The sequence below is a fragment of the Felis catus genome, chromosome D4 (assembly GCF_018350175.1).
Source record: "Felis catus isolate Fca126 chromosome D4, F.catus_Fca126_mat1.0, whole genome shotgun sequence".
NCBI lineage: Eukaryota > Metazoa > Chordata > Mammalia > Carnivora > Felidae > Felis > Felis catus.
The window spans coordinates 82,840,105-82,867,433 of NC_058380.1; the positions used below are offsets into that span (position 1 = coordinate 82,840,105).

General features: G+C 39.7%; 1 protein-coding gene and 1 long non-coding RNA gene across 9 annotated transcripts in view; one reads left to right on the forward strand and one right to left on the reverse strand.

The window, feature by feature from the left end:
* LOC109493601 overlaps window positions 1-22,266 on the forward strand; it is a 59,500-nt gene extending 37,234 nt beyond the window's left edge. Inside the window, exons 3-4 of the long non-coding RNA XR_006589172.1 lie at window positions 16,318-16,415; window positions 22,023-22,266. This is a non-coding gene — a long non-coding RNA (uncharacterized LOC109493601). The remainder of the gene's footprint in view (window positions 1-16,317; window positions 16,416-22,022) is intronic.
* The window catches only part of DENND1A (DENN domain containing 1A), a 510,341-nt gene that overhangs the window by 382,493 nt on the left and 100,519 nt on the right, over window positions 1-27,329 (reverse strand). The gene's annotated exons all lie outside the window — the stretch shown is intronic.

Genomic DNA, 27,329 nt, shown 5'->3' on the forward strand with positions numbered 1-27,329 from the left:
TCACCAAAATATCGACATTGGAAACATCTGAGTTTAAAAGGTCCAAATACAATCTGCTTTTCTCAAGCAACACAACACCCGCCTTACTAACAGTTTCAGCATGGCACATTGTGCAAAACGTAGCACCCTGCAGTTAAGCAAACCGCCTTTAAATTTTCTGTCTGGCAGCAATCCACTTGCGTGTCTGTATGTTTTTACAAGGACTCTATGTATTTCATTGCATCAGCTGCATTTCTTTGAGTTTTAAATGGTCTGGGAACATTTTATGAAATGTTCTATATCTTTATATGGAAAATAACATACACTGGAAAACTGTGCATCGGTCTAATATTTATATATCTATTTCTTTATCCACCATCCAATACTGTAATTGCTAATGTTCCAAAACACCTTCTCACATTCATACCCTCACCGCCAAATGCAGTGTCACCAAACAGCTAACTTTCAACACAAAAATCTGCAGATCAGAGAACTACCAAGGAAAAAAGCAACAATTTGCTTAGGCAATTGGCAGTAAGAAGAGAAGCATGGGCATATGTCAAGCTTTTTCTCTAAGAATTGTCCCCCTGAAGGAAAATTAAGAACATTCCTTTTCCTTCTCTCTCGGCAACTTTCTCCAGATTTAAGTGGCTGATTCTTAACAAAATTAAAAACTAATTTCATCATCTCTCAGGAAAATACTTTTCGACAAAAAATGTATTAAAAATATCTCGCCACAAGACACATGGTCTGGTAGAGTCCATACGTCTCTTAACTACATACACCTCAAAGAGGCAGCTGGCTCTGGGACAAGGCTTTGCATTATGTCCATGTGATGGGCTACTCCCTGTTCCAGCACTGTGGCCCTGCAAGAGGAGGTCTCCACAAAGACACATGGGCACCACTTCCACTGGAAGCCACCAGAAGCATTTCCGTACTTAAGACATTTCACAGCACGGGAATCCCAAAAGCACGATCTGATTCAGGCACCAAACATGACCATGCTTAAGAGGCTATGTCTTCACAGCAGGGGGGAAAAAAAAAGTCTCAGAACAAATATGTCTTGATTTTTTTTTTTTTTAAAGAAAGGTTAATTTTCTTCAACCTCAATTGTTCATGTTTTCTAGTCTTCTACCATAACATACTTTAAATCTTTAAGATATACCAGATTGCCACAGGATGTTTAATTAATAGAATAAGAGTTTGGGCAAGACTTGCTGGAACGGTGCTATAAATTATTTTACACAGGCTCCAAAACCTTGAGTTCTGCCTTAGGCTTCAAGTTCCTAGAAAACGTGGTAGACAGATCTTTTACAACAGAAATGCAAAATAATTCATAAAAGTACTGTGGTTATGTATGAGGGCTCATTTGTAGATCAGGAACTAGTATGTGTGCACACACTCACACCTTACCAAGTTATTTGCCTGTTTTTCTCTGTCACGCCAAGGACTCCATTTGAAGGGTCAAGGCGTGACACTTTAACTGACTATCGAAAAATACACTGACTTCATTTTTCTATGAAATGTGTAACAACGGCACACTAACCAAATGTCACAATCTTCTAGAGCTGGAGCTCTTTTAGGAAATTTCAGAGAAACTGCAAATGTAGCTGTTAACACGGGAATCTACATTGCTTTCACTTTTAACATGGTAGGAATCAAGGCAGAAAGCATTACATTTAATGCCCTCTCAGTTTATCCAGTCATTACCTCTAGGATATTTCAGTCAGTAAGAAACAAAACAGTGAACATATTAAAGCTTACAATTATAAAAATCTTCCCTTCAAAAGCTAGCCTTTAAAATTAGCTATAAACGATATAATCTCATTGTTCAATTCCATGTTGTTTAAGGTACCATCTTCCTCTCTCCCACAACCGTAAATGTTAATCCAAGCTGTAATCAGATTTAATTTTCCAGATGAGAAGATGAGAATATGCTGCAAACGGGTAAATAGTCCATTACCCTGCTCTTTCCCTAATGACATTTTCAAATTTTATACACTGAAAATGGTCACTCTCAGAAAGTAGTCTGAGAAGTCATATATTTTGAGGACGAGCTCAATCTTCCCCAAAACGCACTCAGAAATAAACTTTTTTTTTTTAATCTTCATGAAGAAAAGTTCTTTTTTTTTTTTTTTTTTTGTATAATGTAGCATTAAAGTTTCTGGACAGTATGAATGCAAACTGGACTGCACTGAAACAGAGCTTTAAGGACACTACCTATTAAACTCATTACTGTTATAAAGAGTCAGTTTCACTTACTTTATATTGCAAAATACCTAAATCATTAGTATAATATTTTAACTAAATACAATTATTCTACTAAACTATTCCACTTATCATAGTTAAAATTTACTAATTAAAAATAATGTATTTTTGAAAGGAATATTACAAATGTTGTACATAGTTAAAAAAAAAAACCACCAACATGATTTCCTTCTTCTTAACAGTGGAACAAAATAATTTATGTTGTCTTTCCTTTAAAAATGTTTTTAAATTAAAAATTACTTCTTCTCAAAAAATTATTGATTTCAAAATGCAGGTTTTACCCTGAAATTACAAAGGAATATAATTCACTATTATAAAAAGGCATTTCAAAGTCCTTTAAATGAACATTTGGTTTCCATGTAAAAGTGGAATTTCGTAAACAAAAATTATTGTACGTTTTAACTTTTTGCTCTAAAACATAAAGGCGGTAAAACAGAAAACTTTGAGTCATCACTGGTTTTAAAACTATGTATCCAGTCTAGCCTTTTCCCTCAACACTGGCATTTAAAACACATTCAAATACTACTTAACAGCAGCCAGCTTGATAACACAAGAACAGGTCACCGTCTACACCTACAACAAAAACCCAAACAACATTATTCAGGGAAGGAGAGCACGACCCACCTCAGAAGGGTAAGCAATGGAACCATTCACGTGCCAGATTCCTCCTCAAACTAACAGATTCTGCCTTTCAGACATATCCCGCTCTGATGTGACTATTTATGCATAAACAGCAGACACTGACCTATTGTTTTCAGTTGTTGGACTTATGAATGTAGTACAGTTACCAATTAAGTGAATCAGCAAGTCCTAAATGCATCAACTGTTCTACAAATAATAAGTCCACTGACATTACGCAGTAAAATCTTGGGAGTTTCATCTCTCTTTCTAGGGAATGGTGATAGATTTTTGACTAGCAAATGCCGCTACTTACCAATCATTTGAAATATTTTTCATAATTAATTCCATCCACAAAAGGTCTAGGAAAACCTGATTCTCAATCAAACTTATGCCACATGAACCCCAAAATCAAACACAAGTCGAATTCCAGAGGGGGCTTTATTTTTTTTTTAATGTTTGTGTGTGTGTGTGTGTGTGTGTGTGTGTGTGTGTATGTATGTATGTATGTATGTGAGAGAGAGACACAGACAGAGATGGAAAGAGAGAAAGGCAGAGAAGCAGAGAGAGAGGGAGACAGAGAATCCCAAGCAGGCTCTGCACTGTCAGTACAGAGCCCAATGTGGGGCTCGAACCGATAAACTGTGAGAGATCATGACCTGAGCTGAAATCCAGAGTCAGACACTTAACCAACTGAGTCACCTAGGCGCCCCCCAAAGGGAGCTTTAAAATGGAAAAGGGGGGTGTACTGGAGAGACGAAAAAAGTCAAGAGAATACGTGCACTTATACTTCTCTTTTTTGCCTGCTGAACATCCTAGTTTTCAACTTTCATTGTTATTTAAATATTTAGGTTCTTAAAAATCAGTTCTAAGTTTGGAACTAATTGCTAAAATCTATCAAACTGATAAATATTGATGAAGGTCCTTTTTTGTTTTTTTTTAACAGTTAAAATCCCAGGTTTCCATTTAACTTCCCTGTAAGTTAGGATTTGGTTTAGCCCCTCTTTTGAATGTGTACCATAAGTGTCCGACTTTTATTCCAATGTGAATAACTACTTCAGACTCAACCTAAATGAAGCTGTGTCCTTTGTGTACTACAAATGTAACATCACTGCATACAGTCTTTTCACAAATAGATAGAACACCTCTATCAGATCCAGGGGGGGAAGAGAGAACTTCATCAGTTATTCAAATACAACGACTGACCATGTACCCACTATGTGCCAGGCTCTGTGATAGGAATTTAAAATAAAATTTCTAATTTTATCTTCATAAAAAAGCTATGACATTAGGACTATCATAAGTGCATCATCGTTAAAGAAAGCAATAGGTTACCATTTGTCCAAAATTAGAAAATCAGTATCTATTCACGGCATAAATATGCAGAAGTGACTGGCCCAGATGAAGAAGGGGCCAGTCCTTGCTCTCTCAAGGAGTCTACAGTGTAACCCTAGCGGAGAATCCGCAGAATTAAACGATAACCACAGAGCTTGCCAAGTGCTGTGCCAGGATTAGAAGAAGGGCATCGAACCCAATTTTCACAAGGACAGGAAAAGCTTCAGGGAAGTAGTGACAGAGCCAGACGTGGAATCTAGGACCAGACCATGCATGGTTCATCTCGTGCTACCACAGGCCCCCTTGTGAACAGTCCAGGGGACAGGGAGTCAGTATCTGGTGAGGCCAGGGCCCGTGTTCTATTTAGCTTGGTCTCCTGCAAAAGGTCTGCCCTGTTACAACTGCTCAACACATATTTTGGCAAAATAGAATAAACAGAACACACTCCTTAAATACCCGCCTCTCTAAATGGATAAAAGGCCAATTTTAAAACATCCCATTGAAAACAAGCCTCTGAACACTACAGGCTTCCTTCCTAAAGACACATTGGCATATAAGTAAGCACACAATAAATATTAGTTGTTGTTTTATTATTAACCCCAGTGGAGAAATAAGCAAGCACTATAAATTAGATGGCTACAGATGTATAGGTATGCCTCAAATTGGAAGTACATGTGTTCCTGAAATAAACTTTTATAAACCCAATTAAAATTTTCCCATTGCCTGCCACTACGTACTTAGAGATGTTATAACTTTATCAGAAACTGCTTTTCTCTTCATCGTCAGTGGTTCGAAAATCCTTAAGCTACAGTTTATTTGCCTCCTGGCATCTGTTTGCTAATGATCTGTAAACATCAAATGCACTAGGGACTCTCCCAGATTTACAGAAACCCTGAGGTGAATCTCTGTATAAATGGAAGGACCTTTCTGCTAATTTCTTTGCGTTCTAAGTTTGCATTCCGGGGTTCAGGAACAGTTCCGTTAAACATTTTTGCAGTAATAATTACAATATTACCTACCAGCTACATTTACTGAATGCCTATGTATCCCAGTTGTTGCCAGAGATGGTTTATTTTATTATCTTAATTAATCATAACAACAACTCTGCCAGGTAAGTACATGTATCCCTGTTTTATAAATAAGAGAAGTGAGGCTAAGAACAAATTCAGTTAAGAAACAGAGCTGGGATTCAGCATGGATCCATCAGACTCCCAAGAATCCAACAGTGGCTTTCTTTTTTGGCTTTATTTATGTATGTCCTCCCGTGGATCTGTCTTCTAGTTATTATTGTGACTCAACAATAAGAATACATCTGGACAAATAACCAAAACATGTTGTCATGAAATAGGCCTTAGCAGATTATGAATGAGAGCTTTCCAATTTCTCGATTTAAACTCCTTTGCCAAGTTGAGGATATAAATAAAATGACTCCAAAGTAACTAGCACTCAATTCAACTAGTAAATAGGATAATTAAAAGATGAATTCCAAGGGGCGCCTGGATGGCTCAGTCGGTTAAGCGTCCGACTCTTGATTTTGGCTCAGGTCACGATCTCGAGGGAGGGATCTGCCCCTCCCCTGCTCAAACTTGCTGGCACTCGCTCTCTCTAGCTCTCAAAATAAATAAACATTAAAAAAAAAAAAAAGAATGAAAAGATGAATTCCGATGAACTTTGAGTATTTTTATAGAGTAGAGGTTATCCTTGGATTATCTACGAAAGAAATTATTTGCTAAACCGAATGAATAAGAACACAGAGAAAATGTTTTCCTACTTGGGAAATGTGTTTCCACTGCCTCTAAACCATACTGAGAACCCCAATGCTAAGGCCAAACTACCACATTAGTACTGATAGAGCTGACACCTCAGCAAGGGATATATACTGTGCCTGTCAACCAGAAGACTTTCTTACAGACAGAATTCTGCCTCTCTTGCCCTGGAAACAAGCTATTGCTGCCTAGTCCTTGTCTGTACCATTAAAGAAGCAGCACCTATATATCCTATACCACTTGTGGGGGGTGGGAGGGTAGCAGAGAGTAAAATATATATATAATTTGCCATTTTAACATTTTTAAGTACACAATCCAGCTACTGAATTACTGTACAACCATCACTATCATCTACTGCCAAAACTTTCTCATATTTCTCTAACTAAAACTCTGAACCCACTAAATAACTTCCAATTTTCCCCCCTCCCCAAAACCCCTAGCAATCACCATTCTACTTTCCGTCTCTAGGTGCCTCATATAAGTGGAATTATACAGTATGTATCCTTGTGTGACTGGCTTATTTCACTCAGCACAAGGTCTTCAAGGCTCATCCATGTTGTGGCCATGTGTCAGAATTTCCCGTTTTCCCCCTGAGTTTATAGATTTATTTTGAGAGGGACAGAGATGGCGTGAGCCAGGGAGGGGCAGACAGAGAAGGGAGACAGAGACAACCCCGCTCGAACTCACGAAACTGAGATCATGACCTGAGCAGAAACCAAGAGACAGATGCTTAACCGATTGAGTCACCCAGGCGCCCCTCCCTCCTTTTTAAGGATGAATAATACTCCACTGAATGGGTATACATTTTATTTATCCATTCATCTATCTGTGGACACTTGAGTTTCTTCTAGCTCTGGCTATCGTAAATAATGCTGCTATGAACAGGAGTGTACAAATATTTGTGCAAGTCCCTGTTTTCACTTCTTCTGGATATATGTCCAAAATTGGAATGGCTGGATCATTTGACAATTCTACACTCCATTTTTTTGAGGACCTTTTCCACTTTTAACATCTTTCAAGACCTTTGTGCTGTAAAGCTAGACTTGTCTAGAATCCTTGGCCTGGCCATTAAGACCAAACCACCCAATTTCATCTCTGTTTCTTAAAAATCAATCTCCAAACCTAGCCAGCCTGATCAATCGGCTTTGCCACAAAACGGGACATGCTCTGCTCATCTTTCTCCTCCTCCCACATCCAAATCAGACCCTTCCGGTTCATGCTGTCAGGCAGCACAATCTACAAACAAGGCCAACTGTATATTCTTCTATGAATTAACATTCAATTACACTGGCACTTCAAAAAATTAAAAAGACAGAGAACCATGTCCTCCATCACAAGTGCAATGAATTTGAAGTGTAGCTGGCAAAGGAACGACAAAACTGGCACACTCACTGAAACTCCTTCACTCGCCTTCTGGCACTCCTGGTCAGTGATCAGTAGAATTCTCAATCTCTTCGCACTAAGCTCCCTTCCCACTCTTACGTTCTCACCCTGACCCATTGCTGGCTTCCTCTGGAGCCCTCTCCACTGCCGAATGCTTCCTCTCCATCCCGGAAGCCTCTGTTCCTTGTTTCCACTTCTGGACCTTTCTCCCTCATCGTCCAAAATTCCAGATTTTAACCTGAGGTCACCGAACTACTCTCCAACTACACTCCCCAACCCCCACTCTGTTCTCATCTACCAATCCCGGGGTTACTCCTCGTTCCTTGAGTCACACGGATCCTGGTGCACGGACACTGACTCCACTGCCACTCCCACCACAAGTCTTAGTGATTCCACTATGCACACAGACAATCCTTCCGAATCCCTGAATTCTTGATTCCTTGGCCTCCTCCCTGCCAAGGATCTGATCCTCTACCCAATCTCAGCTACTCACTCCCATGGTCATACCCAAACTCTGCAGTTACCAAAACCGGAAAATCCCTCAATAATCAGTTTCCAGCACCTAAGCCTCCAACCATGACTTTCCCTTCTAGTTCAGTCCCTACAGTATTGTCTTCATTCTTCAACCCCACAGGGACACTCTACTAATCTTTTCACTCCCCTTCATCCACCTCAGGTCCACACTATCCTCCTCACCCAGTTTAAATTCTATTTTATAACCATTCTTTTCCATACTTCGACATCTTTATGCCTCCCTTACTTTGTCAACCCTACTTGGCAAAAATCCAATGATCCACCTGCACCCCGGTACCGGCTAGAGAAAGACATCCAACTCTGCTGACTAATCTAGCTTTAAATTTGGATTCTTTACTCTAAGTGAGCTTAGGTAATTATACCACATTCTCCTTAATTCATTCACTCTCTTGTTCTCCACGGTGAGGATTTCATACTTTCTTCTCTCCCCTCAAACCTTCTCCATCCTCAATTGCCACTAATTACCTCGTTTGCCCCTTCACTGAGAAAATTAATCAGAAGAGAACTCCCACAAGCCTCTGCCACGTCTTCTAGCCACTTGAGATCACTGACCCACAGACTCCGCCTTTGTCCTACTGATACGATGAACTGTCTGTGCCCTTGCAAAGGCCCTTCTTCCACTTGTGCACCAGGACCCCATCCCCTCTCGCCAACTCAGACATTGCTCTACCAATTCTATGTTATTAATTTTACCTCTCTACTGGATCTTTCCCATCAGCATGCCAACATGCAGTTATTTCTGCTATGCTTCTTTAAAAGGTCAAGCCCCCGGGGCGCCTGGGTGGCTCAATCAGTTAAGTGTCCAACTCTTAGTCTCAGTTACAGGTCATGATCTCACGGTTTCATGAGTTCAGACCTCACTTTGGGCTCTGTGCTGCTGGTGTGGAGTCTGCTTGGGATTCTCTCTCTCCCTCTCTCTCTCTGCCCCTCCCCCACTCACATTGTCTCTCTCAAAATAAATAAATAAACGTAAAAAAAAAAGTAAAAGGGCAAGCCCCCCATAGCTACCACCCCATTTCTTTCACTGTCTTTACAGCTATATACTTCAAGAGTATACTCGCGCTTGCCAAGTCCTCTCTTCTCACTCTCTTTGAACCCATGGCAACCAAGCTTCTATGCCCCAGCACTTCTGTAAAACTGCTCCCGTACTAATGACCACACCAACTCACTTCTTACTCCCAACATCAATTATCAGTCCTCCTTCCTCATCTTACCTGGCCTATAAGCACCACTCGACACTCTTCCAGAGCGTCGTCCCTCTGACTCACGGCTTCTCTTTTAAGCTCCTTGCTAACCTCTCCCTGCTGAAGGGCCCCAGACCTCAGTCCTTGGACTTCACTTTTCTTTCTTGATGTCCTCCTTCGCCAGTCTCTTTCAGTCTCATCACTACAAATACAAACATGCACTGTCAACTTTACACTTATTTCTCCAGCTCAGGCCTCTTCCAACTCCAATCTCATTTATCTCACTGTCTACTCAACATCTCCACTTGGATGCCTTAGCAGACATCTCAAATTTAACATGTCCAACGCCAAGCTCCTGATCTTTCTCCCACATTTCAGATCCAATCTGTCAGCCAATTCTGTCAACTGAATCTTCAAAATAAACTCAAGTTCTGACCATTTCTCTCCATCCCCACCACTATCACTCTGGTCTAAGTCACCATCATTTCCACTGCAACAGTGTCCTAACAAAGGGTTCTCTTGCTCCTGCCTCTGATTCCCTACAGACTGTTCTCCACACAGCAGCCAGAGTAATCCTATCACTCAAGTCAGGTCGTCCTTCACCAGCAACCCTCTGACCTCGCTTCCTACTAGCCTGCCCCCCAACTCTGTTCCAGCCATACAGGTCTCCTTGCCTTTCTGCAAACACGCAAGCCATGCTTCCACTTCGCGGCCCTTTCCCTCACCGTTCGCTCTGTGAGATAAATACCCAGGAATGAAGCATGTGTTATCTGTCTTCATTCACAAGTTCCTTTCCCAGCGCTGCCTTGCCCAATCACCTTATTTAAAATTATAATTTCCCTCTCCCCACAATTCCTTGTTCTCTCTCCCGGTCTTATTTTTCTCCTTAGCACATTTTATCATCCAACATACTACATACTTTCTTATTATCTGTTTCCCCCTACTAGTGTGTATGCTTTCTGATGGCAGGGAATTTTGCCTATTTCATTCACTACTATATCCCCAGAACCTGGAATAGGGCCTAGCACATAAATACTGAATGAGTCAAAGAGAATGAAGGAAGAAAGGGAGCATAAATTCAACCACTCCTTCCAGCAAATAATTTGGCAACATGTTTCCTGAGCCCACAATCCATACCCTCGTAATTCCACTTCTCAGAATCTATCCCAAGGAAATACAATTGCTTTTATGTTTTTTCAAACATCATTTCCAAAATTGGGAGTGTTAATGAACTCAAGTGACCCAACACCTATATGCCACCATCAAAATTAGGTTTTGTCTATAATAACATGGGAGAATGCTAACATCACTGCATTAAGAAGAATTAACTCACAATGGAATATAAAGATGTATCACACTGTAACAACAACTGCTATTAAAAAAAATTTTTTTTTCGGAAGACACAAAATGGAAACCCAGCAAAACTTCTAGCTATGTGTCTGAGTTGTGGAATTACAGGGTTTTTTTTTTTTTTTTTTTGCCTTATTTCCTGAATTTTTCACATTTTTAAACAACGTTCATAATTTAAAAAGAAAAAGAAAAAAGGAGAAAAAAAACTCTGTAAATAAAGGAATATGCTCCTGAGAAATTTGACTTAAACGGCCCACATATAACGTCCCCATCTGCCTCTTCCAGGAATCTACCCCTGATTACTTCAATTCACAATGACTGATTTCCTCTGAGCTTCTGTAATATTTACTGTTTTCGTAGCATCATAAATTATTAACACCTGACTGTGCATCTAATTATTTTACTATCTTAGACTGTTACTTCCCTTGTCTAAGTACTTGTCTTCTTAATAAAATAAGCAGTTCCCAAGGCCGGGACCCACATCTCTCTACCATCTGTACTCTTCCCAAGAATCAAGGCACCATGGCATTCAAGCACAGTGCCAAACACAGAGCAGACTGCCTGCCATAAATGCTTTCTGAATTGAACTCTACTCTGAAATGCCTTTATAAAATTTCCCAAGAAAGATTAATTTAAGGGTGTTTCTCATCAAGTCTCCTCCAAAAGACTTTATGCCCATCCTGTGTCCCATCTGTGAGAGGCACAGACCCGTGTCACTGAAGCTCAACAATTCTGCAAGTATTGTTATCCCCAGAAGACCAGGAGAGGTGACGTCACTGGCTCTTAATCACACAGATGGGCAAATGTAAAAGCCAAGATTCAAACCCATAGATTTAACTCAAAAATCTATAGATTTTAATCACGGTGCATATATAGCTTATTATGCCCCCCACCAGCCTCTTCCAGGAATCTACAACTGCTGACTATAGGTCTTACTCACTGGACTAATACAGCAGAGGTTATGAAACTTGGGTGTGCATCAAAATCACCTGAACGGCTTCATTCAGCTTCTGTCTCAGTAAGTCTGGGTGGCACCCAAGAAATTCCATTTCTAACAAGTCCCAAAGTCGTACTGATGTTGCTCATCTGAGGACAGAGCTCTGAGGATAGCTATTTTACAGACTTGATGAATACCAGCAACGGGTACGACGTTCCTCAGAAAAGGTGAGACAGCTTCAATTCCATCTTTGAGTCTCAGGTCAGGTACTCCTTACCGTGAAAATTCTCTGGCCTTTCTTTCCCACCACTAGCAGGTTGATTGCCCCTCTCAGGCCTTGATCCCACTTAACTATAGACTGGCTCACTCTACTTTGAGCATTATGTTACAATTACATCACCTGCGTACACAATGTATTATATAAATCATGTGTTCTATATATTATACGTATATATTACGTTGTTATATGTATATATTACATTGTTACTATTACTATGTTTTGTTTGTTTTGAGAGACAGAGAGAGAGCAAGCACCAACAGGGGAGGGGCAGAGAGAGAGAGAACCTCAAGCAGGCTCTGTGCTAACTGCACAGGGCCTGATGCAGGGCTCGAACTCATAAATTGTGAGATCATGACCCGAGGCGAAATCAGGAGTCAGATGCTTAACCGACTGGGCCCCCAGGCGCCCCATTACTATTACTATTACTAACACTATTACTAGTAAGACCCCTACTATAATCTCCTTCTATGGGTCCTCTAGTATTATAAAGGCTGGAAAGCTAAAAATTTTATTTCTCTAAGGCCCCTGACACTAGGGTACCAGCTATGATTTGGGCTCCACCAATCAGATCCACTTGGTGAGACCTGAAATCAGAGCACAGGCAAGAAGAGAGCCAGGAGGCAACAAAAAGATTTTTTTTTTTTCTAATGCAGAACTAGCAGGAATGGCACGATGGCTCTGGAGGCAACAAATTTGTTAGACACTTCCTAAGCCCAAGTGGTCAAAGGTGGGAATACCCTGGGGCTGACATTTGGGATAGCAGCTTCCAGAATCTTCTAGCTACCTCTACAGTGTGACTCTGAAAGTCATTCCTGGAGACTCAACTTAAAGCGTATTCCTACACTCAGGATTTCTAATGATTCCGTAAGACTGAATTCTCTGTATTCACTCCTTTTCTGATAGAGTGGTTTCTCTTATCTTCAACTAGACCTTGACTGATACGCTTCCTGTGCATACCTCTGTGCTATTATCACACTGGACAATCTTCCATGTACTTGCTGACTTTCCCTACCTAACCCTACCCTTCTTGAACGTAGAACCACTTTTATTTATCTTTGTGTCTTCTGCACCTAGAACAATATCTGACTCTTAACCCACAATCATTTTCAGTAAGCTTTCAGAAAATTGCAATAACCATTATAACATGAAAAAGATTTAGCACGAATACTAAAGTATCAGATTGGGAATCAGCAGGCCTAGATTCTGCCACTATGTGATCATAAGTAAGTCTTTGAATGTGAATTCTCTGAAACATAAACTGGAAGTGTTGACTAAAAGAGTGTTTTGTACTCTAAAATTCTGTCATCCTATGATCTAAAATCCTCAGACAACTCACTGCTTTGGTAAAACATCCATATCTACAAGTATCCTTTAAAGGAAAACGGCCCTGAGGAAAGCACTTCTTTCTGGTTTTCCCTGTGGCCAACCATCCTACCGAGTTAACAAGACTCTCATAAAAGACAGAAAACAAAATAAAGTCCTTTCAATGAAGTGAAATTTTAAATTTAAGCAGTAGTGGCTAATACTGAAATACCATTCTATATAGGCCCTTTTTAAGGATTTAGGGAGTCTGCACACTGAAATATTTATTTTCCATTAAGAAGCAATTAACTCAGGGCACCTGGGTAGCTCAGTTGGTCGAGCGTCTGACTTCGGCTCAGGGCATGATCTCACTGCTCGTGAGTTCGAGACCCGTGCCAGGCTCTGCACTGACAGCTCAGAGCCTGGAGCCTGTCTTGGATTCTGTGTCTCCCTCTTCCTTTCTGTCCCTCCCCTGCTTGCGCTGTCTCTCTAGTAAATAAACTTAAAAGAAAGAAAAGAAGCAATTAATTCAATAACTGTCCTAAACTAGACCGATACACTTGACATAACAATGAGAATTTTAAAGACTCCTTCCGTCCTCTGCTTGGTTCCACAACTTTGCTTCTGTGGTTTCACCTCATTATCTGGAGGGGTTTCCTCCCTCCTTCCATTACTATAAAACCTGTATTCTATAAAGGCCCAGCCTCCATTTCAACCAATAACACTTTGTAAGAGATAACACAATAATTCTTGGCTTGGAATAACGCTGTGAGATCTCTCCTCCTCTACTTGCATTTCCTCAACAGTCTTAAAAGCACAGCTCTCTTCTGGATGAAGTTCACTCAGGGTTTCCCTACGCTCTGGACTCTGCATCCATGCTGAATCACAAGGGAAGGCAAGCTCTGTAGAGCCAGGTGAGGAGCCAGGGCTGGAGAAACAGGACTCACAGGAATTGTGGGCCGGCAGGGGAGAGAAGGGAGCAGTTAAGAGGGCAGCAGAAGGCTGGTACACAAAACAGACCCTATGCAAACCCTATAGTGCCTAAAGCTAACCACTGTCAAAATTCCAGTAAGTTCTTCAAGCTCTTCAAGACCAAATAAACTAGGGTTCTCAGAGAATTAGTCTGTGCTCAGGGCACATTGAGATAAAGGTGTAGCAAAGACAGTTATGGCTCTTCTCTCAGACTTGCTCACACAGTCCCTCACGTAGATACCTTTGTATAAACAAGCAAATCATCCCCCAAGAATAGGAATGGGACTTTGTCAGGGTTGACTCTTCCCAGACGCAACAGGGGGCGGGGGTGAGTAACTGAGTTCACAGGATGCAGTAAACTCTGGCTGTGGAGTGTTATCTCAGGGCATTGATCAGGCCTTTCTCTCTACACATCCTAGTCAGGACGAACCTGCCCCACACCACCATGGCCCTCTCCTAGGACTTACACAGTCCATCTCACCTGATGGAAGACAACCCATATAAGTAACTTATATGGGTTAGCTCAACATACACAGCCAACTCTAGATCTATTTCTTCTGGAAGCCCCTGGCACCTGCAGGATTATGCAAACGGTGAACAGTAAGGTGATCCCCGTGCCTGATAGGAGAAAGCTGCAGACCCTCAAGGCTAATGAAGTTGTTTGGACACCATCTGGGCGAGATCACTCCAGACTACAACCCGAGAAGCTGGCGTGAACTGGATTTCGACACTTACTCTTCTAGTAATCAGCTGTGTGACTTTGTGTTAGCTACTTAACCTCTCTGGGCTTCGCTTCCTCATCTGTAAAATGGGGATTAAGACAGTATCTGTTTTATAGGGCTGCTATGACATAATAAATGAAATAATGCACTTAAAGAAGTTGAACTAAGGGCCGGCATGTGGAAGCTACCAGTATATATTAGGCATTACTATCATTTTTAGTATTTTTCATAATCGTGTGGCAAGCAAAAAAGAGAATGAGCACTGAACTCAGTCCTAAATTAGAATCTTGATTCAACTACTTATCAGCTGTGTGATCCTGCACAAACCTGTTTTTCTGAGCCCCAGGGCCCTGATCTATATACAAATTGGGCATAATAATTATCTGCCTCACAGAATTTTCAAGATTAATAGTGGATGTGAAGCACTTTGAACAGTAGCTGGCACCTAGCAGATGCTTAATACTCGTTTTCCTCCCAAGGCCCCCATTATGCATAAGGCAGATAAAAACACTAAGAAGCTTTGGGGTGCCTGAGTGGCTCAGTCAGTTAGGTGTTCGACTCTTGATTTTTGGCTCAGGTCATGATCTCACAGTTCAGGGGTTCGAGCCCCACATTGGGCTCAGTGCGGAGCCTGCTTAGGATTCATTCCCCCCCTCCCCCTCTGTGTGTGTGTGTGTGTGTGTGTGTGTGTGTGTGTGTGTCTTTCCCTCTCTGCCCCTCCCTCACTTGCACTGCCTCTCTTTCTCTCTCTCAAAATTAATAAACTTAAAAAAAAAAAAAGACACTAAACGGCTTCCAAAGTAGCCAATGATTCAGTTCCTCTCTGCGACCGTCTGCTTACATATGATTGGAGTCTTCACCTCAGCTCTATTTCTGAGCTCTACTTAAAATCCTGACCCTTCCTGGTCAGCCCTGCTGTCTTAGTGCTCCCCTTCCTTTCCCGGTAAGACATTTGATCTTTTACATTTGTCCTATTATCCTGGTTCAGCCAGACAGGAGCCTTTGCTAACCCACACTGGGCTCCTAGCCTGTCCTTGCCCTCAGTTGATCACCATTGGCCCTCTCCAAGAAGGTCTAATCTTGAGCAGTAATACGAGGTTGTCAAACTATCCTGATATTGCCTTTCCAAGATGATAAAAAAGAGTCTTTCAGTGAAGGAGTCATTCACTGAAAAAATTATTTTTTATACACCCACTACTGGTAAGCAGCATGTTAGGCACTAAGAGGGCATCAAGAGACATGACCTGTGTTCTCTCCCTCATAAGAGGTAACAAATACTCTGCCGAAGTTGCTCAAGTACAACAGAAATTAGGAGAGTTTTGAAAGAAAGGGTCAACAAGGACTCTCATTCCTACTCAGATGAGGGAAGAGAGGTGGCAGCCTCTGCCAAAGAAATGTATCTGCTCCCTATCCCACACCAACATAGTCCACAGTTATCTAGGTAGCCAATATTTCCATTTGAGCTTGAATTTGTTCACCTTTCTTGCACGAAGCCTTGACTAGATCCTGTTAAGCGATCGACCTGGCCTTCCTTCCCCTCGCAGACTCCAAAACTGAAAGCATTTCCAAAGGAGATGGGACACCAGGCCCCATACCTTACCACCCTGCAAGATGCCAGAAAAGGGTTGGAAAGAGGTGCTGAAATTTTACAGTCCCATAAGTCCTGTCATTGTCTTCCCCTCATCAGGTAAGCAAAGGTTAAAAGTATGGAAAACTTCTGGAGGCCGAAGCATCTGGGGAAAGAAGCACTCTCACGCAGTCAGCAACAGAGAATGTGGTTGGATGGTAAGTAATTAATTATAATTTTTCAGAAGCACAAATAGAATCAATTTTAAATGCCCATGCCTTTTAAATCACCAATTTTACTTCTAGGAAAGCATTTATAGAACTCATGGAAGCCACTGCCTTCTACAAAAAAGTTCATTAGAGTGTTTTTCAAAATACCGTAACTATGAAACCACCCAAATATCAATCAACAGGGAAATGGGTAAATAAATTATGGTAAACCCATGCAATGGAGCCATTAAGAGTGGTTTAGGACGATGTGGAGCAACCAGAACTCATATACTGCTAGAGGAAGAATAAGTTAGACAACCACTTTAGAAATTTGACAATATTTAGTGAAAGTCACATACACCCACCTCATGACCTAGCAATTCCCTCTTAGATATATACCCGGGAGAACCAAATGTATATGTATACCAAAAGACATGTACAAGAATATTCACTGTAGCTTTATTGCTTATTGTAGCTTTATTATAAAACAAAAGTGTCAATCAACAGAGGGATGAACTGTAGTATATTTACAGTGGAAGACTGTATAGCAATGAGAAAGAATGAACTATATGCAACATGGGTGAATCTCATAGACATATTTTTGAATAAAACTATATGAGCCCACTTCTATGAAGTTCAAAAATAAGACTAATACTTGGCAATAAAAATCAAATCAGTAGTTGTCTTTGAGGGCAGGAGAAGGGAGGACGCTAAGAGGAAACACAACAGAGCCTTCTGGGGTGCCACACAGGATGTTTCACCCAATCTTTATAGTGAGGTATAACTGACAAACAAAAAACTGTATATATTTAAGGTGTACAATTTGATGTTTTGATATTCTTATATGATCACCACAATCCAGCTGCACCACATATCCATCACTTTGCACAGTTACCGTTTTTGTGTGTGGTGAGAACACTTACTGAAGATGTACCCTCTTAGCAAATTTCAAGTACATAATTCAGTATTGTTAACTATAATCACATTGCTGTACTCCAAATGATCTTGATCTGGGTAAGGGTTACAGGACTATATACATTCATGAAGCTATATACTTACTTTCGTGGATTTAACCTCTTTCTAAATCTCAATACATTTTTAAAAATAATAAAGTGATCTGGAACTGTAAATGACATGAAAAAGTGTCCTTTTTAATAATTTTTTTTACAGTTTATTTCAGAGAGAAAGAGAGAGAGCGTGCATGCATGTGCACAAGCAGGGGAGGGGCGCAGAGAGGGTGAGAGAGACAGAATCCCAAGCAGTTTCCGTGCTGTCAGTTTGAAGCCCAATGTAGGGCTTGATCCCACAGACCATGAGTTCATGACCGGAGCTGAAACCAAGAGTCAGGACACCTAACCGACTGAGTCACCCAGGCACCCCTTAATAATTTTTAATTGGACCCGGAAATACTTTCATATTGACTGCTACAAAGATTTAATATTAACTTTTTATGGGGTGACTTCAGTACATTTTACGCATGGCATAATTCACCAGTTTGAACTGTATACTTCGATGATTATTAGTAAATTTACCAACTTGTGCAACCATCACCATAAATCAGTTTTAGAACATTTTTATCACCCCAATGAAATCCTCATGCCCCTTTACCATTAACCTATTTTCCTACCCTTAATCTACTCTATCCTTCTAGCTTTGCTTTTTCTGGACATTCACCTAAATACAATCGTACAATACCTGGCCTCTTGTGTCTTGTTTCTTTCACTTGGAGTAATGTTTGGGAAGTGCATCCACGCCGTGGCATATATCAGTAGTTTCTTTGTATAGCTGAATACTTTCCCATTATACGAGTCTAACACATTTTATCTATTAATTCACCAACCGATGGGCAGAAACATTAACTTCTGCAACATTTCTATTTACAAATCTAGCTAAAGCACTGCCTCCTACACTCATCCCATTCTCCTCCTTCTAGAGAATCGCCATCATCTTGAGGTTAGTGTGCAGCCTTCCCCTTGCTTGTACACTGTTAATACACATGAATGCACGCATGGCAAAAATATAGAGTTGTTTTGCGGTTTTAACGTTGACATATCTGGATACTGCCTTTTCAGCTTGCTTTTTCACTCAATTATATTTTTTGAGATTTGTCCAATTTGGATTCATTCGTTTTAATGGCTATAAAATTCTCTGATTACACATAAGTCATAGTTTATCCATTTCCTCTACTGGTGGCCATTTAAGTTTTCAATATTTTTCTATTTAAAAAATGATGCTATGAACATACTGATTATACCTCCTTGTGCATATGTGAGAATTTCCTTACATTATCTACTCAAAAGTGAAACTGCTGGTTCCTAGGGTATGAGCACCTTTCACTCTACTAGGTATTACCAAAAGAGTTACGAGTTTTTGTCCGCCCACATTTTCACCAATACTTGGTATTATTCAACTTTTAAATTTTTCTGCCACTCTCATGTAAGAAATGGTATCTCTTGGCATTGATTGGTATTTCCCTGATTTTTAATGATGCAATCTTTTTATAGGATTATCAACCATTTGGGTTTCTTCTTCTGTGACCTGTTTAATACTTTTTGCCTGTTTTCCTATTTCTTTCTTGCATATGTTCCCTTATGTATTTGGGTCCCAAGCCTCGCAAAAATTTCCCTTTAATCTGAAATTTTTATTTTGTTTATAGTTTCTTTTGCCATACCAAGGTTTTAAATTTTAGGTTTGGTTACATCAAGTCCTTTCCATCAGGATTTGTGCTTTTTCATATCTTAGTCAAGAAATTCTTTCCTATCTATAATTCTAAAACTATTCTCACATTTTCTTCAAATATTATGAACTTTTCCTTTTTTAGTGTAGGTCTTTAATCCAACTGAAATTTATTTTTATGAAGGCTATGAGCAAGCAACTGTTTTTTTTTTTTTTAATTTTTTTTTTTTCAACATTTATTTATTTTTGGGACAGAGAGAGACAGAGCATGAACGGGGGTGGGGCAGAGAGAGAGGGAGACACAGAATCGGAAACAGGCTCCAGGCTCTGAGCCATCAGCCCAGAGCCTGACGCGGGGCTTGAACTCACGCACCGCGAGATCGTGACCTGGCTGAAGTCGGACGCTTAACCGACTGCGCCACCCAGGCGCCCACAAGCAACTGTTTTTAAGTGGATAGTCAGTTGTTTCTCCAAAATAGCAGAACAGTCTGATCACAGCCATTTACTCCTAATTCCTAAGGGCTCTTGGCAAAGCCCTCCTCATCAAAAAAAAAAAAAAAAAAAAAGTTTAAAGAAAGGGTTGGGTATTTTTTAATATCCCTTCAACATGGCAAGCCATAGCTAGGGATATTTGGTAGAACAGAACATACTGGGTCAACTTTTCTTAGACCCAAGAAAAAAAAGACCAATATGTCTTTATCCAATAAAAGCACAAGGAATCCAGATACAAAACCATCTAGCAAGTGAAAATACTGGGCAATGAGCAAAGTGGTCAGACATTCCTACCAGCTTTCTTTAACAGTCACGAAATACCAAGTTTTAAGAGTTTCATGGGGACACAAACCCCAACTTTTACCTAGCCCTCAAAATTCATACTCTCATGGCTTTCCTTTCTTTTCCAAAGCTTAGATTTAGAAAAGGGTCACTTAAGTAATGTTTATTTCAATAGTTACAACATGAAAAAAAGAGAAATGCTTACTTGCTACTGCTGTAATCATCACTAAACTTCATTCACAGTGATATTCTTAAATAACAAAAATTATTTCACTGGATAGAAATCCTCATAACTACTACTACTTTATAACTACTTGGGAGGCTTTTACATAATTTTACATTTACCATAATAATTTACATAATATAGCTAGTATCAAGCAGTTAAATGTAAATTCCTTGTTCTCTTGAAAAAGGGAAAGAACACCATTTTAAGTTAATGATATGTTTCTGAATATGACACTCCAAGGCATTCTTACAAAGGTATGTAATACGGAGATTGATAATTTACCAAATAAATTCACTGTGATCAATTCTTTTATAAAAATTCACAGGAACTATTAATGAAAGCAAATGTTAATTTAATATTCTTTACCCTTTCCTTCTGCCATCTATTAGAACTTATTGAGAATACAATTTTTAGCAGTATTTCTTTGGAAATGCTATAATGCAACTGCTGTATAATTATCTTTTAGGCTGCAAATTTTCAGCATTCTACCTACTTTATGGTATATTTTACATATACTTAAAAACATAAACTCAATGGTCAAGGAAACAAAAAAGGTACTCTTTGGCTTAAAAATTCATTAAGCATTATCAATTCAATTAGACACAGTATGAGGTTTTCCTCAAAGCCATACAATAATAATACAAGTTTGTATTGTTCAAATATTCTCATTGTTATACAGGTTGTCACATTTCACTTTTAATAGGAACTGACTCAAAGAGACCTTGGAACAAAAGTATCCTAACCAAGTAGCAGTTCCCAAAGTGTCATGCTAAAAAAACATTACTCTCCAATTCACACAATTCGAACAATCAAATCAGAGAACAACCACGTCTTTATTAAGAGAACAATGCACGTTAGTTTCCTGTGTCCAAGTGATGCTACCTAAAAGATATTTAAACAAGAAAAACCAAAGATGCAATAATTGGAATAATATTAATACTAATAAAATATGTTTAAAGCCAATCAGTTACAGTCTTATTCACTGATATTTGTGTGAGGTTAGCAACAGTTTCAACTTCAGCTGAAAACAAATGAATTAAAATGCCTTACAGGAATTCCTAATGCTGACAATCTTCTTCATTAAAAATATAAAACTAGAAACGATTCAACCCATAAAGACTAAATCCCACTAGAAAAGAAGTGATGCGGTTAGGTAGGAAATTAAAATCTTATTGAAAGTAAAACGATGGAGATAAAATGGTACCTTCATTACAAAGATATCACAAACAGCTGTATTCTTTAAAATTATTCGTTCAAGATATAATTTGCTCTCCTGCAGTGTCAGATGCTAATGCAACCAATTTTATACCATCTAAGCACTGTCTACAGATGCACCTTCTGTTTTTAAATCAGCAGGAACCATTGACCAGCATAAGCAGTATTCCTAACTAGATAATCAGCAAATGTGTAAAGTCTGACATCCCCCCTCCCAAATACACATTTGACCACAGAACTGCTTCAATAAATTTGCGTGACTATAAACAACTGCACACACTGAACAAATCTAATTCATAAAAGGATCAAAAAGTCAGTTATTGCAAACAGCCATTGTGCGGCAGATCAGGAATAACTTCTAGTACCTAAAATGGGGTAACTGTTTAATTAATTAAAAGCATGTTTTCTAAGAAAATTCCTAAAGATACACATTATTATGACCTAATTTTCCAAACTGACTTTATTCTCCTTTATTACATAACATCTACCAATATGAAGAGGCTAAAATATATCTATAATTTAGTCGTTCAGGGCAATCTAGCAATATGTACCAAAAAAACAAAAAACAAACAAACAACACCCCAAGGTATTGTAGTAACTCAAAATGAATAGGAAAACTTACAACAATATATTCAGAGGGTAAGAAGAAAGAAAATGATTATTGAGGACCTGTTTGCCAATGGGCCCCAAACTGACTTCACATTTTCCTTTTTCAATCTTCACAGCCATGCTATGAAATAGGCACAATCATTCTTTATGGAAGAAGAAAGCACATCTCAGAAGTTAACAGACTTCCCCAAGGTTACGCAGCTAAGGGACAAAACTGAGATTGAACCTCAAGTCTGTATGACTTTAAAGTCCAAACTGTCATTTGCACCAAGTTCTCCTCACCAAAAACAAACAAACAAACAAACAAAGGATGAAATGGCCTGTATGGACTGATCTGAGAAATTAAATGCTGTGGATGAAGTTGTGTCTAAGGAGACTTATAATTCCAAATACATATTTTATAAACTTATTTAAATGACCCCCTCTTAAGTTGGGAACATTTGATACATCAAAAATCCATGACAAAGATCTGTAACAAAAATCTGTAACAAATATCAGAAAACAATTTAGAGGAATATAAATAATTACCTGGCTCTCTAATACTAACTATCCTCGGGGACCATTAAGTGATTCTTTCCATTAGTCTCTGAATAGAGCCAAACATCATGTTACTTTGAGTTCAAAAAAGACTATAGTTTTCAAAGAGCTTTCACATGTTTTAGCATTCATAAAATCCTCAAAACAATCCAGTGAAAAGATTAAAGGAGTATAGCGGATACCTAAACAGGAAAATAAAGAGACGTATTCTAAACACAGGCAAGAGTAGTCATCAGTCCCAAGCTAACTCTATCCCCCACACCCTCTCAAGGCAAAAACAAGGCCACCAGAATAAAAAGTGCAGTAATCCACCAACTGGTCTCTCACTGTGATCCTCCCTTGAGGCTCACACAAGGAGGTGACTTCAGGCAGAACTCCATGGGCTATAGCAAGAGAATATGGCCCTGTTCCATAAATACCCACTCTCTCTACATAAACAACTCCAAGGGTTACTGTCATTTCAGAAATGACAATCAGAGCTTAGATTTTTTAACGTTTATTTCTTTTTGAGAGAGCGAGAGAGACAGAGTGCAAGCGGGGGAGGGGCAGAGAGAGAGAGAGGGAGACACAGAATCCGAAGTAGCTCCAGGCTCTGAGCTGTCGGCACAGAGCCCGACATGGGGCTCGAACCCATAGGCAGTAAGATCATGACCTGAGCGGAAGTCCGACACTTAACCGACTGAGCTACCCTGGCGCCCCAGAGCTTAGATTATTAACGCAGTCACAAAGTAAGTGGCAGACATGAGACTCAGATCCAATCTTTAGCATTCAAGATTAGAAATTATTATCCCCGGAAGAACTGCTTTGAAAGATATCTTTATGTCAAATTACAACAGGAAATGAAAATTACAGAGATTTCACTCTAAGATTATAAATGATAAACGGCATGTTGGTCCACATGTTGGGAGGGTTGAGGAAGACATATTTAAAATCTATGTGCAATACTTTTTTAATATATTGGAATTTTTACATCCAAAGGAGTACTACCCTCACAAAATAATAACCTTATGTTGGCAGTACATTTATTTCAGTTAAATTATTTTGAGAGACCCATTTGGAAACGTCCCTCAGAGACTTTGGAATGTTCATTTACATCTCTCATATTTTCCTAGTTGGGAATATAATGAATACAGTCTTCTGGCATATGATTAGGATTTACATACTAAAGGCCTTAAGAATGTAACAACCCTTTGGGGCACCTGGGTGGCTCAGTCAGTTGAGCGTCCGACTTCGGCTCAGATCATGATCTCACGGTGTGTGGGTCCGAGCCCCACATCGGGCTCTGGGCTGACAGCTCAGAGCCTGGAGCCTGTTTCAGATTCTGTGTCTCCCTCTCTCTGACCCTCCCCCATTCATGCTCTGTCTCTCTCTGTCTCAAAAATAAATAAACGTTAAAAAAAAAAAATCATATTGTAGAACAGAAGTTCTCAGAGTGTGGTCCCCGGCCCAGCAGAATTGTAACTTAGAAATTTAAAAATACAAGTTCTCAGGCCTACACCATACCTACTTAAATTTTGGGCTTGAGGTCCAGCAAGCTGTGCTTTCACAAGGTCTCCAAGTGACTGTCATGCATACTAAAGTTTGAGGACTGTGACAGAATATTTGTCACCTACTTACTAAGACCATTTCTTCATCCTAAACTTTAAAATGTTTTTTTTTAATGTTTATTTATTTGGGGTGGGGGTGGGGGGGTGGTGCAGAGAGAGGGAGACACAGAATCCAAAACAGGTTCCAGGCTCTGAGTGGTGAGCACAGAGCCTGATGCGGTACTCGAACTCACGAACCACGAGATCATGATCTGAGCTGAAGTCATATGCTTAACCAACTGAGCCACCCAGGCACCCCTCCCCATCCTAAATTTTAAAGAGCAGCATTTCTATATGATCCTCTGCCTCCTTTGCTTAAAGTTACATACCATACAAACACACACACACACACACACACACGTATCTCATCCTTCACTATGCAAACTCTAACCATCCTAACAGAGTCAAATAATGTTTAAATGAATCTCTAGTAAATCCAAGTTCTTGCCATTTGTCATACAAAATTCAGGAACCAGTTATTACAAAATCAGATAAAGCAGAAGTCCTTACCACTGTAACTCAAGAAATAGATTCAGAGAACAAGAGATGTTTGATATAAATTTGGGGGTATACACACGTGTTAACATATACCAGAATGTTACCAATGATTATACCTAAGAATTGGGAGCAGAAGCGAATTTAGTTTTGCTCTGGTTGCTTCTCTGAGTCTTGTAAATAATCTTCAATGTAGGTACTCTAAATTGAAACTTCAGAGATCACTCGAAGAAATATATATGTCAACTATGCAAACGAAATAATACATTATTTAGAGATACCTACATATGTGGTAAGCGATCATGAAAAGCAAGACAATGAAAACAGTGGGGGGAGGAGCAGAGGTTATGCGGGACGGGAGTGAGGGACAAGAGGAGGGTAAATTCAGGGAAGGAGCACACAGAGGGCTTGCAGATCTTAGCAATGCTCTGTTTAAACTAATATGGTAGACTATCCTCAGACATGTCCCTCGCCTCTGGCACACGCCACCTCCCCCCCAGCCATGGAGCCTGCTGCCGTCTCCTTCAGTCAGGCTGCCTTAGTGACTTGCTCTGAACAACCCAACGCAGCAGAAATTACACGGATCCACTTTGGGACCTGGGCCTCTGCAGGCTTGGCAGCTTGGAGCTGTTTGCATCCTTTTGGAATCTGGCCGCCATGTATCTCAGGCTGGGCTCCCGAAAGGAGAGGGGCCATGGAGACAGAGAAAGGCCCAGTTTGGACCCAGCTGTTCCAGCCACCCAGGTGAAGCATGAGACACAGTTGTGAAGCCATCTTGGACATCGGAGCTCCGAGCTGAATGAGTGGCTCCAGCCAACAACGCATAGAGCAGAAACGCTGAGGTGAGAGCCCAGCCAACCCACAGAAGTGTGAGAAATAGTAAGTCAGTACTGCATCATGTAAGGCAATTTCGAGGTGATTTTGAGAGGCAGCCACAGAGAATGGAAAATAAATTTTTTATTGCTGTTTTTGATATCTTAGAGATGATAAATCATCTTTTGTAGGGTAAAAGCTTTAATGTATAAGTTATTTATATCTAAAGTGAATAATGTAATAGCATTTTATATTCAAAATATAACGAAGTTTATTTTCTTGTGGGATTTCAAACACATGGCTGGAACACCACCACGATTGCGGATTATCCAATGTCAGTTTCCTTGTCATAAATAAGACCAAAAAGAAAAGTACAGACTGATCTTATCTTTTTGTCCAGCATTTTTGTATTTGGGTTACAGCAACTTAGCAAGATGAAGAAGCAAGACATCGGAAAGCATATTTTAGAACAATTTAAATAACACAGGCATCCTCTACACAAAGATGTGAATACTGACTAGCTAAGCCATCTGGAACTAGAAACTTTTTATGAGTAGTGTTTTGACAACTTTATCAAATTCCTCCATGCACATCACTCCAGGTAAGTGTTCTACCTCTTCTTCATCTACTTTGGTAATGTATTTTCCCTAAAAATATTCATTTCATCTCAAATTTATCAGAAAAAAATACATGCAGTATTCTCTCATATGTAAACAGACAACAGACTGAAAAATATGCGTTATAAAATAACAGGAATTTACCTGAGTGTTGGGAAAATTTTATATTGCATTTTAAATATCCTATTTCCCAAATTTCCCAAAACAAGTGGCACACTTTTAAAATGAAAAATGTGAAGAGTAAACAAGGAACCACTGTCTGGCTCCTGCTCGGAGAACAGGACCACACCGAGCTCAACAGTCTGCAATGGCTGACAGAGACCAGTCATGAGAAAACCTGAAAACTAAACTCTGTGGCTTGACTGCAATCTTTCCTTATGGGGGGGTTAGAGGTAACAATGTGAATTATTTGAGCATTTGCCACTAATCCCTACAAAACAGATTAACTGTGAGGAAGGAGACAATCTATGCTTGCGTGAGATTTCCTAAGATCCCCAGAATAATTTTGGTCCATCAAGTCGATAAGAGTTCCAAACAGATGAGTAGGACTACTCTCGTGCCTTTTAAAATTCATTGTTGTCTCTAGCTTTGCAGGGAACGGGATCCAGTTCTCAGCCCAACAATCTGCAGAGGACAAGCACACAGAATACACCATCCCAGTGGACACAATAAGGCAGCAGCAACCACAAGCTTCAGCCCTCCTCTTGCTTCCATTATCATAATTTATGCATCCTTGGAGACCTGAGTATAAAACAATGATTAATGCTGAGGAAGCCAACAGCATCAAAGGTTTGGAAGTGACCACTGGCCTTAAAGAAGAAAATCGTAGTTCAGTTACACAAATGCTTATCGAACCTGTATTTTAAAAATTCATTGAAAAATGAAATCACTTACCAAGCTACCACAGTCATAACTATTACGGTCTTAATCTTGAAATGCTTTGGTCTCCTTTCGTCTGGGTCTTTCTATGACCATACATATAATCTGGGTTTTTATTTATCTGTACAGCGCTTGATTTTATCAAACTAGTAATACTAGCCTATAAAGTCACTAAGGCAATAAAATTTAATAAGAGCAATGCTTTGAGCTATTAGAGAATGCCATTATAACATAATGTTATCATCGCTATATGGTTTATATAAGACAGATGTCACCGTAATAAATACTAACAATACTGGAGCTATCTTTTCAATACCCTGGACGAGGTCATGGTGCACAACATACAGAAGTAAAAATTACTTTCAAAAAATATGCAGGTTAGAGATAGATAGTTACAGGCTCTATATAAAAGGGAAAAATTAGAAATCCCAGAAGTTTTGGTGATAACATTGATGCCTAAAAAAGATTCCAGGGACTTCAGCAATACTAACAAGTC